The following is a 13434-nucleotide window of genomic DNA, read 5'->3' as shown; positions in this document are numbered from 1 at the left end:
ATCTCCTCCGGCAGCGAGTTCCAGGCACTCACTACCCTCTGTGTAAAAAACTTGCCTCGTACATCTCCTCTAAACCTTGCCTCTCGCACTTTAAACCTATGCCCCCTAGTAATTCACCCCTCTACCCTGGGAAAAAGCCTCTGACTATCCACTCTGTCTATGCCCCTCATAATTTTGTAGACCTCTATCAGGTTGCCCCTCAACCTCCGTCATTCCAATGAGAACAAACCTAGTTTATTCAACCTCTCCTCATAGCTAATGCCCTCCATACCAGGCAAATACCAGGCATCCTGGTAAATCTCTTCTGCACCCTCTCTAAAGCCTCCACATCCTTCTGGTAGTGTGGCGACCAGAATTGAACTATACTTCAAGTGTGGCCTAACTAAGGTTCTATACAGCTGCAACATGACTTGCCAATTTTTATACTCAATGTCCCGGCCAATGAAGGCAAGCATGCCGTATGACTTCTTAACTATCTTCTCCACCTGTGTTGCCCCTTTCAGCGACCTGTGGACCTGTACACCTAGATCTCTCTGACTGTCAATACTCTTGAGGGTTCTACCATTCACTGTATATTCCCTACCTGTATTAGACCTTTCAAAATGCATTACCTCACATTTGTCCGGATTAAACTCCATCTGCCATCTCTCTGCCCAAGTCTCCAAACGATCTAAATCCTGCTGTATCCTCAGACAGTCCTCATCGCTATCTGCAATTCCACCAACCTTTGTGTCGTCTGCAAACTTACTAATCAGACCAGTTACATTTTCCTCCAAAAGTCCCAGCACTGATCCCTGTGGAACACCATTAGTCACAGCCCTCCAATCAGAAAAGCACCCTTCCATTGCTACTCTCTGCCTTCTATGACGTCGCCAGTTCTGTATCCATCTTGCCAATTTGATTGTTCCAGTCTATTTGAAAATTTAAAGTGCCCACACATTTATTTTGTTGCCTTTGTTACGGACTCGAATATTTTGTTGTATAAAGCTCTGTGCAATGGTATCAATTCTGATGGGGGGAGGGGCTATGAACTACTCCCACCAGTGACTGCTGACTCTTGTTATTCCTAATTTCCACCCAGGCTGTCTCGAATACATACACGGGGAGGAGCGACAGTGGCACAGTGTTATTGGGAGGCATTGGGGGGGAGGGGTGGGGGTGGGGGAGGGGGGGAGTGACAGTGGTGCAGTGTTATTGGGAGGCATTGGGGGGGGAAGGGGTGGGGGTGGGGGGGAGGGGCGACAGTGGCGCACTGTTATTGGGAGGCATTGGGGGGAGGGGTGGGGGTGGGGGGGAGTGACAGTGGTGCAGTGTTATTGGGAGGCATTGGGGGGAGGGGTGGGGGTGGGGGGGGGGGAGTGACAGTGGCGCAGTGTTATTGGGAGGATACTGGGTTTGAACCTCGGTTCGAATTGATAAAATCGGGAATTTAAAGCTAGTTTCAGTAATAATGATGATGTGACTACCATCGATTATTGTAAAAACCGTCTGGTTTACTAATGCCTTTAGGGAAGGCAATCTGCCAGCCTTAACTGGCCTGGCCTACATGTGACTCCAGACCCATATAACTGCTCTCTGAAATGGTCAAACAAGCCACTCAATTCAAGGGCAGTAGGGGATGGGAAACAAATGTTGGCCTTGTCAGTGACCCCACATCCCATGAAGGAATAAAGAAAAATGTATCAGAGCTCCATCTCCTCCTTTGCCACTCTGCTTGTCATTATCTCCTTTGCTGTACAGTTCCAATGCCTCAACCTTTCTCTTTGGATTTCTAACTCTCCCAGCCCACCACCCCGGCCTCCTCCCACTAGCTTAAAGCCCTGTCCATGCACCTAGTTATACGTTTGGCCCTAACCCGGTTGAAGTGGAGCCCACCTCAATGGATAAGGTCAATCTTCCCTGAGAACTGATGCCCTTCTTCCCATGCCGCTCTTTGAGTCACACATTTAAATCGCTAATCTGCTTGACCCTGGGCTCAAGTGACAATCCAGAGATGATTAACTTTGATGTCCTGGATTCTAATTTGGATCTTAACTCCTCAAATTTTCTCAGCAGATCAGCATTCCTGGTTCTACCTACGTTGTTCGTTCCTACGTGGACCATGACAACGGGATCCTCCCCTTTCCAACTTCCAGTTCCTCTTCAGCTGTGAAGTGATGTCCTTAACCCTGCCATGGTCACTGTACTCATCCACCTTGCAGTCCTTCTCATTATCCACACAGGTAGAAAGAACCTAGTGCTGGATAAAGGCAGGGGCTGAGGCTCCTTCATCAATACATATTGGTTCCCCTCACCTGCTTGACTCACAGTCACACTCTGCTGTCTCTGACCACTGGCCAACTCTAAAGTTTGAGAACAAAGAACAATACAGCACAGGAACAGGCCCTTCGGCACTCCAAGCCTGTACCGGTCATGATACCACCCTTGGCCAACACCCTCAGCACTTCCTTGTGCCGTATCCCTCTATACCCATCCTGTCCATGTATTTGTTGAGATGTCTTTTGAATGTCGTAAATGCTTACTGGAATGTGGAAGCGTATCTGCTTCCACAATCTCCCCTGGCAACGTGTTCCAGGCACTCACCACCTTCTACTTAATCTACGGGGTGTGACTGCCTCCTGGAAATAATTGCCCAGGTAACTATCCCTTTCCCTGATGCATTGCAGTGTCTGCTGCTCAATCTCCATTCAAATGTCTCGGAGCTGATGTTATTCAATCTGCAGACACTTTCTGTGGACATGTTTGCCTTGAACAACACTGCTGTCCAGGAGCTCCCACATTCTGCAGTCGCAACACATCACCTTCCCTGTCATCTTTAGTGTGTGGTCATTGATTTATTACTTTTCTCTTAATTCATTTGTCATTAATAAATCCTACTACTCCCAATACACTTTAGTACTGCTAGTAAACCTTACTACCACGAACAAAACCTTACAATTACTACAAATTACAAGTTTTGAAAGATAAATGGGTGAATAAAGTCACCTAATCCAGATTGAATGTCCCGAGGTTGCTAAATGAAGAAACAATCAGAAATAGAAGCGGCATTGATCACAATCTTTCAATTCTCATTTGATACAGGTGTAGTATTGCAGGACTGCGTGGCACTGTTCAGGAAAGGAGAGATGCATAGACTAGGATACTACAGCTAGTCACGCTAATATGGGTGATGGGAACCATTACTGATTACTATTACCAGGGACAAAATAAACTTTCATTTCAAAGAGATATGAGGGTTTTTGGAGTGCATGAAATAAAGCAGGTGACCAGTACACTGTTTTTCTATCCATCCCTGATCTGTCTCCTGTATTGTGGGGACAGGTGAGGCATCAGGCAGCCCTTTGACCTCTTCAGACCTTTAAATGGACAATTAACTGCCACCTTAGGACCTCAATCTGCCTTCACTGCAATTTTTCAGTCTGCAAGGGAGGTGAGGAGGAGGTCATGTAGCAAAGTGAGTAGCGCCCTGCCTCTGAGCCGGAAGCTCTGGGTTCGAGTCTCCACCTAGGACTTGATGGCCAAGCAAGGCGGGCTCATAACGCGGTCAAACAGGTCAAGTGTCAACCTGCAAATCCTTCCAATGGCTGGCGGTGAGAGTGAGAGAGAATCCTGGTCAGCCATGCTTGATGTGGAGTGACGCCCCTCCAGCTATGAGCCCCTGGCAACAAACTAGCGACGTGTTCTCGGAATTGCTAGCTTTGGAAACAGACGGAAGTCTGCCTTAGCGCACCACAAGATGTGGGAAGAGAATTGGGAAGGGAGGTGGGGGCATGGCAAACAGTCCAGCAGCTTTCACTGCATGGGCTGCTGGCAGACTGGATGGTACCCCTCCTTTGTCCCCTCCCCACTAGCCCTTCTAACATGAACCCAAAGTGGCAGCTAATCCAACCGCCTCCCTGGAGCATCCATCCCATTAGTTAATCAAGATTAATGAATTTATTCAAGGCAAATCGTGTCAGACTAACTGGACAGAATTCTTCAATTGGGTAACAGAGAGGGTCGATCAAGGTAGTGTAGTAAATGTAGTAAATGTTGTATGTATGGGCATTCAGAAAGATTTCAACAAAGTGCCACACAGAAAGTTTATGAAGAAGCTGGAAACCCTTAGGATGAATAGGGAAATGGTGGTTCGGGATACAAAATCGGTTCATGGACAGGAAGCGGGGGTGGGGGTTGTTGAGGGTTAGTTCTCAGACTGGGAGTTGGTTTGCAACAGAGTTCCCCAAGGGTCAATTTTGGGTCCATTGCTCTTTCCGGTTTTTATAACCTGCCTCGGCCTGGGTGTAATAATAATAATCACTTATTGTCACAAGTAGGCTTCAATGTAGTTACTGTGAAAAGTCCCTAGTCGTCACATTCTGGCGCCTGTTCGGAGAGTCCAGTACGGGAATTGAGCCTGCGCTGCTGGCCTTGTTCTTCATTCCAAGATAGCTGTTTAGCTCACTGTGCTAAACCAGCCCCAGGAGCAGCATTATATAGTTTGCAGATGATAGATCACAGGAAACCTGGCAAAGTAATAGGTAATAGGCAGGATGGTAAATTGAACAGAAACACGACAGATGGAGTTCAATGTGGTGAAGTATTAACTGATGTACTTTGGGAGGACTGATAAGAAAAGACAGTTTACCATAAGAAATAGGAGCAGAAGGGGTTATACTGCTCCTTGAGCCTTCACACATTCAATAAGATCGCAGTTGACCTTCTGCCTTAATTCCACTTCCCTGCCTATACCCATGAGAGATCATAAACCTATCCATCTCTTCTTTGAATAGACTTGATGAGGGAACATCTGGAGCCCTCAGGAGTAGTGAAGTCCAAAGATTCACAACCCTCTAAAAGAAGAATTTTCTCCTCATTTCAGTAGTAAATGGTAGGTCTCTTTACCTGAGGCTGTGACTTGACTCTCTAGCCACGGGGAGCAGCGCATCAATGCACAATACCCAGGATCAGTCCTTTTTCCACAGCCTGGCTGTAGAAACAAAAGAAACAGGAGCAGCAGTGGACCAGGCAGTCCCTCAAATCCACCCTGCCGGTTAATATGACCAGGCAATTATTCTGAAAAGTGCATATGAGCAGTTAGACCCTGACAACGTTAAAGATGGCACAGCAGGTGGATCAAGTAGTCAAAAAGCATATGGGAGACTTGGGTTTATAAATAGGAGATAAAAGCAAAGAGATTAGGCAGCAACTTAGTAAATCACTGCTGGGCAACACACCTCAGGAAAGAAAGCCTTTGAAAGTGTTGACAGGAGGTTTACCCAGTATCATGGGGTTCGGGCGGCATCATGGGTCGAGGCCAAAGAGCAGTCAAAGCAGGTTCGATAGACTCCTATTTCCTATACGGGATAGAGGTTTTCCAGATGATGAGAGGTTTTGATGGGATAGATGGAAGAGAACTATTCCCTATATGGCGGGCTGAAAAATGAAATGAAAATGAAATGAAATGAAAATGAGGGTTGGTCAATAACCAGAGGCTGTAGATCTAAAATCATTGGCAAAAGGGAACAAATAGAATGATGTACAGCAGGAGTATAAGAAGTGTAATGAAGTGAGAGAAAATGCCATTAAGAATGAATTAAACGGCCTATCCAGCAATGAACACTGTACCTATAATAAAACAGGGGGAACTGCAAGCAATAATATGTTGTGAGGATCCAGATAGACATTGTTACAGAGAACTCAGTACAGGAAATGAAAGATTGTAGGATATAAGAGGCACGATTTAACAGCTGCGGCATTCTTGAGCGAGAGTGCGACGCGGCTGTTAGATCACGGGAGAGGCCAAAATCGGGAAGCACGCCAGGCACCGACCGGTTTGTGATCTAACCGTTGATGAGAACCGAATCCTGCTGGGATGTGGCGGGAGAGAAGGCCTATGTCGGAGGGGGGGGGGGGGGGGGGGGGGGGGGGTTGGTCTCAGCACCCGCGATTCCGCCATGTCATCCCCAGGGTCATGTGCACCCATAGCGGGGGCAACTCCAGCTCCCGTCTATCTGTCCCACCGACCACCCATAACTCCCGCCGACCATGGCGGCCTCTGGCCACGCGGCAGGCGGTTGCTATTAGGGAATTGGCTATTGCTTCACGGCTCCCAAGCGGATTCCCGTGCGATGGAATGCCCTGTTACAAGCGAGAGATACTGCCCAGCATCCCAATCAGTCTGTGAGGCCTGGATAATATGCCTGAACATTGGAGGCCTCAACACCAACATCCAAACACCCAGGGGCTGGGCCTCAGCACTGGGCACATTCCCACGACCAGAGGGTGGGTGGGTGAGGGAATCAGCATCCGGTCCAGGTAACGTTACGAGGGGTGTCTGGGATACAGGGTCTGGGGTCCAGTCCCCAGGGGCCCCCTGGACATGGCGAGTTGGATGGCATACTGAGGGGTGACAGGGGATGTGAGAGGGGAGGGGGGAGCCATGGGAGACAGGAGGGTCCCAGGGTGGAAGCCATTGCTAGTTGTTAGTTTCTCACCCTCTTCAATTCCATCCAGGTATTACACTGAACGGATCATGGACCCCGTGGAAACTGCCCTTTATGTGCTGGTGTCAGGCCAGGCAGCCAAGCGCCAGAGAAGGCAGCAGCAGCATCGACAGAGGCTCGAGGTGGCGACACATGTACAGGCCCCGCCTCAACAAGGGGATGTTACTACACCATGTCCTTGCGGACTTGGCATCATGTGGAGGAGGAGGATACCCGCTCCTGGTAGCCATAAAGGTCACTGCAGCTGTGAACATTTACGCCTCAGGATCATTCCAAGGCTCAAGGGGGAACTTGTGTGGCATTTCACAAATGCGTCCGAGAAGCAACGGATGCCCTGTTTGCCTCGGCAGCGTACTATATAAACTTTGAGCTGAACCAGGCCCAAGAAGATGCCCAGGCAGCAGTTTTATCCACCATTGCCAGGATGTGTCAGGTCCAGGGGTTAGTAGATGTCACGCAAATTGCCTTGCATGCACCAGGCTGTCAGGGAGTGCCCTACATCAATAGGAACGTCCAGCTCATGCGCGATCACCACCTCTGGAACATGCACATGTGTGCATGCTTCCCAGGAAGTGTGCACGACAGCTGCGTCCTGGGGAAGTCGGAGGTCTCTGGCCTTTTCAAGGACCACCCTAGGATGGCCGGTTGGCTAAAGGGTACCAGTATGGAGGCTGATGACCAATGCGGAGACCCGATACAACGAGGTCCATGAGGCCGCCCGGGCTGTCATTGAGCAGAGCATCGAACTGCTGAAAATGCAATCTGATGCCTCAACCACTCTGGTAATGCCCTGAGGTATGCCCCCCCAGAGGTTCGCATGTGTTGTGGTGGTCTGCTGTGCCTTCCACAATCTGGCACATCAGTGGGGTGTTGTGCTGGGTGGAGGGGGAGGAACATGCGGCCAGCGAGGAGGAAGAGGACAAGGAGGATAAGGAGACACCGGACCAGGAGGGGCTGGAGGATGACCCTAGGGAAAATCATAGGACCAGCTGGAGGATGGAGAACAGGCGGTAGTGGTGAGGGTCCGGCAAGCCCGGAGGGCCAGGGCGGCCCTCATCCTCACTGCTTCTCACAGGATGTGGCTTCATTCATCATCTCACTCCCTCCCTATCTCATCCACCATCCCACTGCACCCATTCCCCCATACCCACCCAGTCCACATTGTAGCCACCGAAGTTAGCCATTCCCTCAATACAAAATGGAGGAACGCAAAGTATACAGGTTAAAATGGACAAAGTTTGCAGCACAAGCAGGCTGCACCAAGCCAATGTGTATTCTGTCTGCTAAGAGAGCAGACAGCACCGAAACGAACATTACGCATACTAATGAGGCAATCTCCGGGATAGTTAACATTGTAATGGAACGATCCCAGGGACAATGGATACAAATAGGGAAGTAATTGCAACAGTGTATGGGAAACCAGACACCCCGGCACCAGCGGGGTTCGAAGACAAAGCACCTGAAGGCCCGCCCAGTAGCCGAGGGACAGCCTCGGTATTGGGGGGATTCAAACAAATCGATTGCAAAGAGACCCAATCGATTCCCAGCAGGTAGAGGGTCCACCCAAAAGGGCGCGGAGCCCTAGGACCTATAAAAGACAGGTCCCAAACTTAGTTTGTTCTTCTTGACCAACCCTCCTCTCTTGACCAGCCCTCTCGACCAGCCTTTTACCGAAGAAGACCTTGACCGAGAGAGAGGAGAGGTTCGGACAGCAGCCGCCAGCAAGTAAGTGTCTCACAACGATCGCTACCAGAGATAGACACTCCTGACCCCTTTTTAACCCATACCAACCTGAAGTCTGTGGACTAGTGCAGAGCAAGAGGCCTTGTCCCCTGATCCGGCAGTTCCCTTTAAGATAAGTATTGGTTTATTTAGTGGTAGGAATAGTTTAGTCATCTTAGCGTGTGCATGAGTAGATTATAATTGTATTATAGTAAACTCATTTGTTTGAACTTACTAATTGGTGTATGGTTTTATTGCTTTGAACTTGACCTTGAAACTTATGGTGGTATCTTAACGATACCTGGCGACTCCAGAGCTAAGTAACGAAACAGAGCCAAATTGAGTGTTAAGCACACTCACTCAGAACGAGCAACAGCATCAACTCACCTCCCACCAATTCCCCTCTCACCAATACCCCCCCAGCCAATTCTCCCCCCCTCACCCAATCCCTCCCCCCACACCCAATCCCTCCCCCAATCCTCCTTCTCCCCTCCCAACCACCTTTTTCACCCTCCCAGGGTCTGTGTTACATCACTCCAGGGTGATGGGCCTGTGTCAGCTCTGTCAGCAAGTCACTGTCGAAGGCAGGGGGAGTGATGATTACCCACTGAGAGCTGAGCATTGCTGCTCCTCAATCTATCCCATGGTCTGACTCCTGCCTGAGTGATGAATGCTAGCTCACACCCTGCGCATGGTATACCTTGGTGGGAGGGGGTGGGGGGAAATCCAGGACCATCATGCCCGGAGGGCTGGGGCAGGGGCTTGGAGGTCGGCCCGCTTTGCGGAATAATGTCCCGGAGGCGTCACATGTTTCAAGTGCAACATTTTTTAATGATGTACATTTGTGACCCCAACGGCCATTAGCGCCTGATGGTGCCACGCCCCCTTCCCCCCCCTTGCCCCTTCCTCCTACCCCCATGCCCCCCCAGTGCTGTTTGAGTGATCCTCGCCTTCTGTGCTCTAAGTCTGTCCCCAGGATGCACATCAGAGGTGGAGGCAGCCTGCTGCTTACTGCATCCCATGGCCTTTGATGCCCCTGGTAGGTGTCCTCTAGGTGCCCTGGGGCTGGGGCATGGCTCACTGTGCCACAATATTCTGGAGGCTGAGTCCAAGACGCGCCTTTGTCAGGGGGTCAAACGCTGGGGAGTTGGCACCCACTGTCACCACCACTTAGGGAGGCTCCAGGTTGGCACTCAGTGCTCCCTCCTCCCAGTCGGTACTCGTTGGGCCGCACGGGTCACCTCAGGATGGAGGGGCAGCTGGATTGAGCCGGAATCCGGATGCCCCTGCGTCATCTGGCTCTGCCAGCCCTGGACCAGACCATGTCTGCACCATGATGTCGATATCCTCAGCAATGGTCCTCAGTGACTGGGACATACTCTGCAGTGCACTGGCAAGGTCCATCTGAGACTTGGACATGTGCCCCAGTGACCAGGACATGCTCTGCAGTTCCTCAGCAATGCCCACCTGTAACTGGGACATTTCAATTTGTAATTTCTAATGTTTCCTACAAAAAAACGGGTTATTAACTTCCCATCAATACAGCTTTTCACAAAAATAAAGTGAATTATCCGTGCCTGAGGGGCAGGATTTTGAAGTTTGCTGACATAAAAGGACCGTATTAATTTTGTTTTAAAACCCAACGAAAGCAACTCTGCACAGCGATTATTGGAATAGGGGCTGCTCAGTGACCGCCCTGTTACTATACATTCCTACACAATTGCCTTCAAATTGATACAAAGAGAAAAGTCTTTCAAGATACAAACTAGGTGATCGGATTTTATTAGTCACAATAGGTGAGACCCTGGGCCGAACAATAGCGGTGTAGGTTTGTGGAGGGGGAAGGAAGGAGGGAGGGAGTCACCCACGGCCACCGCTGGGTGTAAGCAGAGATGGCACAGCAGCCGCCAGCCTCTTACCCTGGTACATGGCAGATTGGCCAATTATAATCTAGCTGGGGAAACACGAGACTGGGAAATTAGCAGATCTCAAACTCCCCCCTCAACAAAAAAAATGTAAGTAATGGAGGTTGGACCGCAGAAGAAGACCAAAGACTGAATGTCACTGGTTGTAGGAGACGCGTCCTCCATAGCAGCTGCCTCCCTGGCCCCGGGGATAGCCGTCTCCCCGGGAGTAGCCGTCGCACCGAGATTGGTACTGCCGAGAGCCATAGTCGCCGACCCGGCTTCCTCCTTAGCCGCCGCCTCACAACTTTTTCTCGGCGTGGTCCTCCCGGATCTTCCACCTGTCCAGGGATTTTCCATTCACCGCCTCCAGCGCGTCGTTGGCCTCCTCTGGGTTTTCGAAAGTGATGAGGCCCAAACCGCGGGACACCATGGTGTCTTTGTCTTTAATCACTCTCACCTCAGCGATCTGCCCGTCCTTGGAGAAAACGAGGGCCTACTCATCTGTGTCGAAGTTCTGGCCGCCGACGAACAACTTTCCTTCTTCAGTCATGGTGTTGAGATATATCTGCCTCGGTCCCTGTTAAATTCGAAGCTGCTCCTTAACGGTCCACACCCTCTGCTTTCATCCACACACTGTCCCCTGAGACTGGGACATGCTCTGCAGTGTCTCAGAAACGTTCACCTGGGGCACGTCCTCCCAGCGAGTCAGGCATGCTGCTGAGGTTCTCAGCCATGGCCGTCACTGACTGAGCCATGCCTTGCAATCTCCACTCATGCTGCCGACGTCATGCACGAGGCTCTCCACTGCGGTCGCCACTCGAGCTGTGTTGGCCAGCTGGGCCGGCACCATCAGATGAAGATCCTGTGGGATGTGGTCAGTGAGAGGGAAGGATCATTCAGTCTGGCATTAACAACTGATGTGTGACAGGTTATCTGGGTGGGGGCTGGTGGATCCTCACCTCTGCGCCAAACGCCAGCCTCAATGTCAGAGACTGATCTATTCTAGGCCACCCAGTGACTTCCAGTTCCCTGATCACCATAGGGGGTGAGGAATCTGATGTCTAGCACCTCACCTCCCATCTGGACCCTCTCCCATCTGTTGTGAGGACAGAGACGGGGCATTGTGAGTCGCATGCGTGGTTCACTGTGGGGGGAGGGGAGATGGGATGGGGGGGTCGAGGGGTGTGGGGGGGCAGGTGTATGCAACACTGCTGGACATGGAGTGGGCTGGGGCACTGTATGGTGGTGGGTGGGGGCAGTGCCAGGCGCATGGTCATCAGGGGGTGGGGGGGTAGAGGGTGGCAGACAGGGCCAATGCCAACTTACCGGGGCAGCCCGGTTTGAGGATGTTGATGGTGGGTGCCAGTTTTCCTGGTGACTTTCCCCAAGCTGACAGCTGCTGCCTCTTCCTCCCAGGCGACATTGGCTGCCCAGTGGCTGACCCTCCAAGACCCTCAGGAGAACAGGACATCCCGCCTGGATTCGACCACCTCCAACATTCTGGCCAGATCGGCATTCCCGAATCGTGGGGCTGGTTTCCTCGGCGATATGGATTATGTGTGGGATTTGCTTTGTGGGATCGCTTTTAAGTGCTGCTCCCCTTTGTTAGCTGAGGGTGGGGGGTGGGGGGGGGGGGGGGGGGTGCTGACGGGCCCGGTCCCGGTGAATCAGCCAACGGGACAATTATTTGCGGTATGAAGCACATGGGACCTCATTAAGTGGACCAATTAATGTTTGATACCGGTAACGGCCTCGCTGGGATGACTGTCTACCACTTTCCCGTTAAATCGCACCCAATGTATTTAGGAAGATGGAGGATACATGAGTTGTCGGTAAGATTGAAATAGAAATCAGAAAATCTGGAAGCCTCTTTATTTAAAAATTAGTTCATGGGATGTGGGCTTCACTGACGAGGCCAGCATTTATTGCCCATCCCGAATAGGAAGGAGGAATTTAGGCATAGACTATTTTCTAAATGGGAAGATGCTTAGGAAATCAGAAGCACAAAGGGACTTGGGAGTCCTTGTTCATGATTCCCTTTAGGTTAACGTGCAGGTTCAGTTGGTAGTTAGGAAGGCAAATGCAATGTCAGCATTCATGTCGAGAGGGTTAGAACACAAGACTAAGGATGTACTTCTGAGGCTGTATAAGGCTCTGGTCAGACCCCATTTGGAGTATTGTGAGCAGTTTTGGGCCCCATATCTAAAGAAGGATGTGCTAGCCTTGGAAAGGGTCCAGAGGAGGTTCACAAGAATGATCCCTGGAATGAGGAACTTGTCGTATGAGGAACATTTGAGGACTCTGGGTCTGTACTCGGAGTTTAGAAGGATGAGGGGAGGTTTTATTGAAACTTACAGGACACTGCTTGGCTTGGATAGAGAGGGCGTGGAGAGGACGTTTCCACTTGTAGGAAAAACTAGAACCAGAGGACACCATCTCTGACTAAAGGGACGATCCTTTAAAACAGATGAGGAGGAATTTCTTCAGCCTGACCGTGGTGAATCTATAGAATTCTTTGTCGCAGAAGGCTGTGGAGGCCAAATCATTGAATGTCTTTAAGATAAAGATAAATAGGTTCTTGATTAATAAGGGGATCGGAGGTTATGGGGAGATGGCAGGAGAATGGGGATGAGAAAAATAACAGCCATGATTGAATGGCGGAGCAGACTCGATGGGCTGATTGGCCTAATTCTGCTCCTTTGTCTTGTGGTCTTATGGACCTTGTTGTTAGGGAGGGTGTTATCGGATTTTGACCCAGCGGCAGTGAAGGAACGGCAATGTATCTCACGTTCGAGAAATTCCACATTGTGGGGTTCCCATGTGTCTGCCGTCCTCGCAGATGGTAGAGCTCGCGGGTTTGGAAGTTGCTTCCTAAGGAGCCATGATGAGTTCTTGCAGTGCATCTTGTAGATGGTACACACAGCTGTTACTGTGCACGATGGTGGAGGGGGCAAATGTTTGTGAAAGGGGGAGCAATCAAATGGGCTGCTTTGTCCTGGATGGCGTAGTGAGAATAACAGTGAACGTTCAATAAATTTTCATCAGAACTAGAAAAAGTTAGAGAGAGTTTAAGAAAGTACAGAAACAGGGATAGGGGGAAGGGAGAAAGAAAGACTAGGCAGCCAAGTGTTTGCAAAATGAAATCTGAAGTTTGGAAGCGTGCTGCAAATTCTTAAGGAATCAGTTCTGACCGATATTTATTTCTCAAGCAACCTCACTGAAACAGATCATCTGGTCATTATTTCACTGTTGTTTTTGGGATTTTACACTCTGCAAATTGTCTGTTTTCTCCCCCTACATTGTAACAGCAACTAACCTGA

This window comes from Scyliorhinus canicula, chromosome 12, assembly GCF_902713615.1.
Source record: "Scyliorhinus canicula chromosome 12, sScyCan1.1, whole genome shotgun sequence".
In the NCBI taxonomy this organism is placed as follows: Eukaryota; Metazoa; Chordata; class Chondrichthyes; order Carcharhiniformes; family Scyliorhinidae; genus Scyliorhinus; species Scyliorhinus canicula.
The sequence above is the reverse complement of the archived record's forward strand: the minus strand, read 5'-3'. Positions refer to the sequence as shown.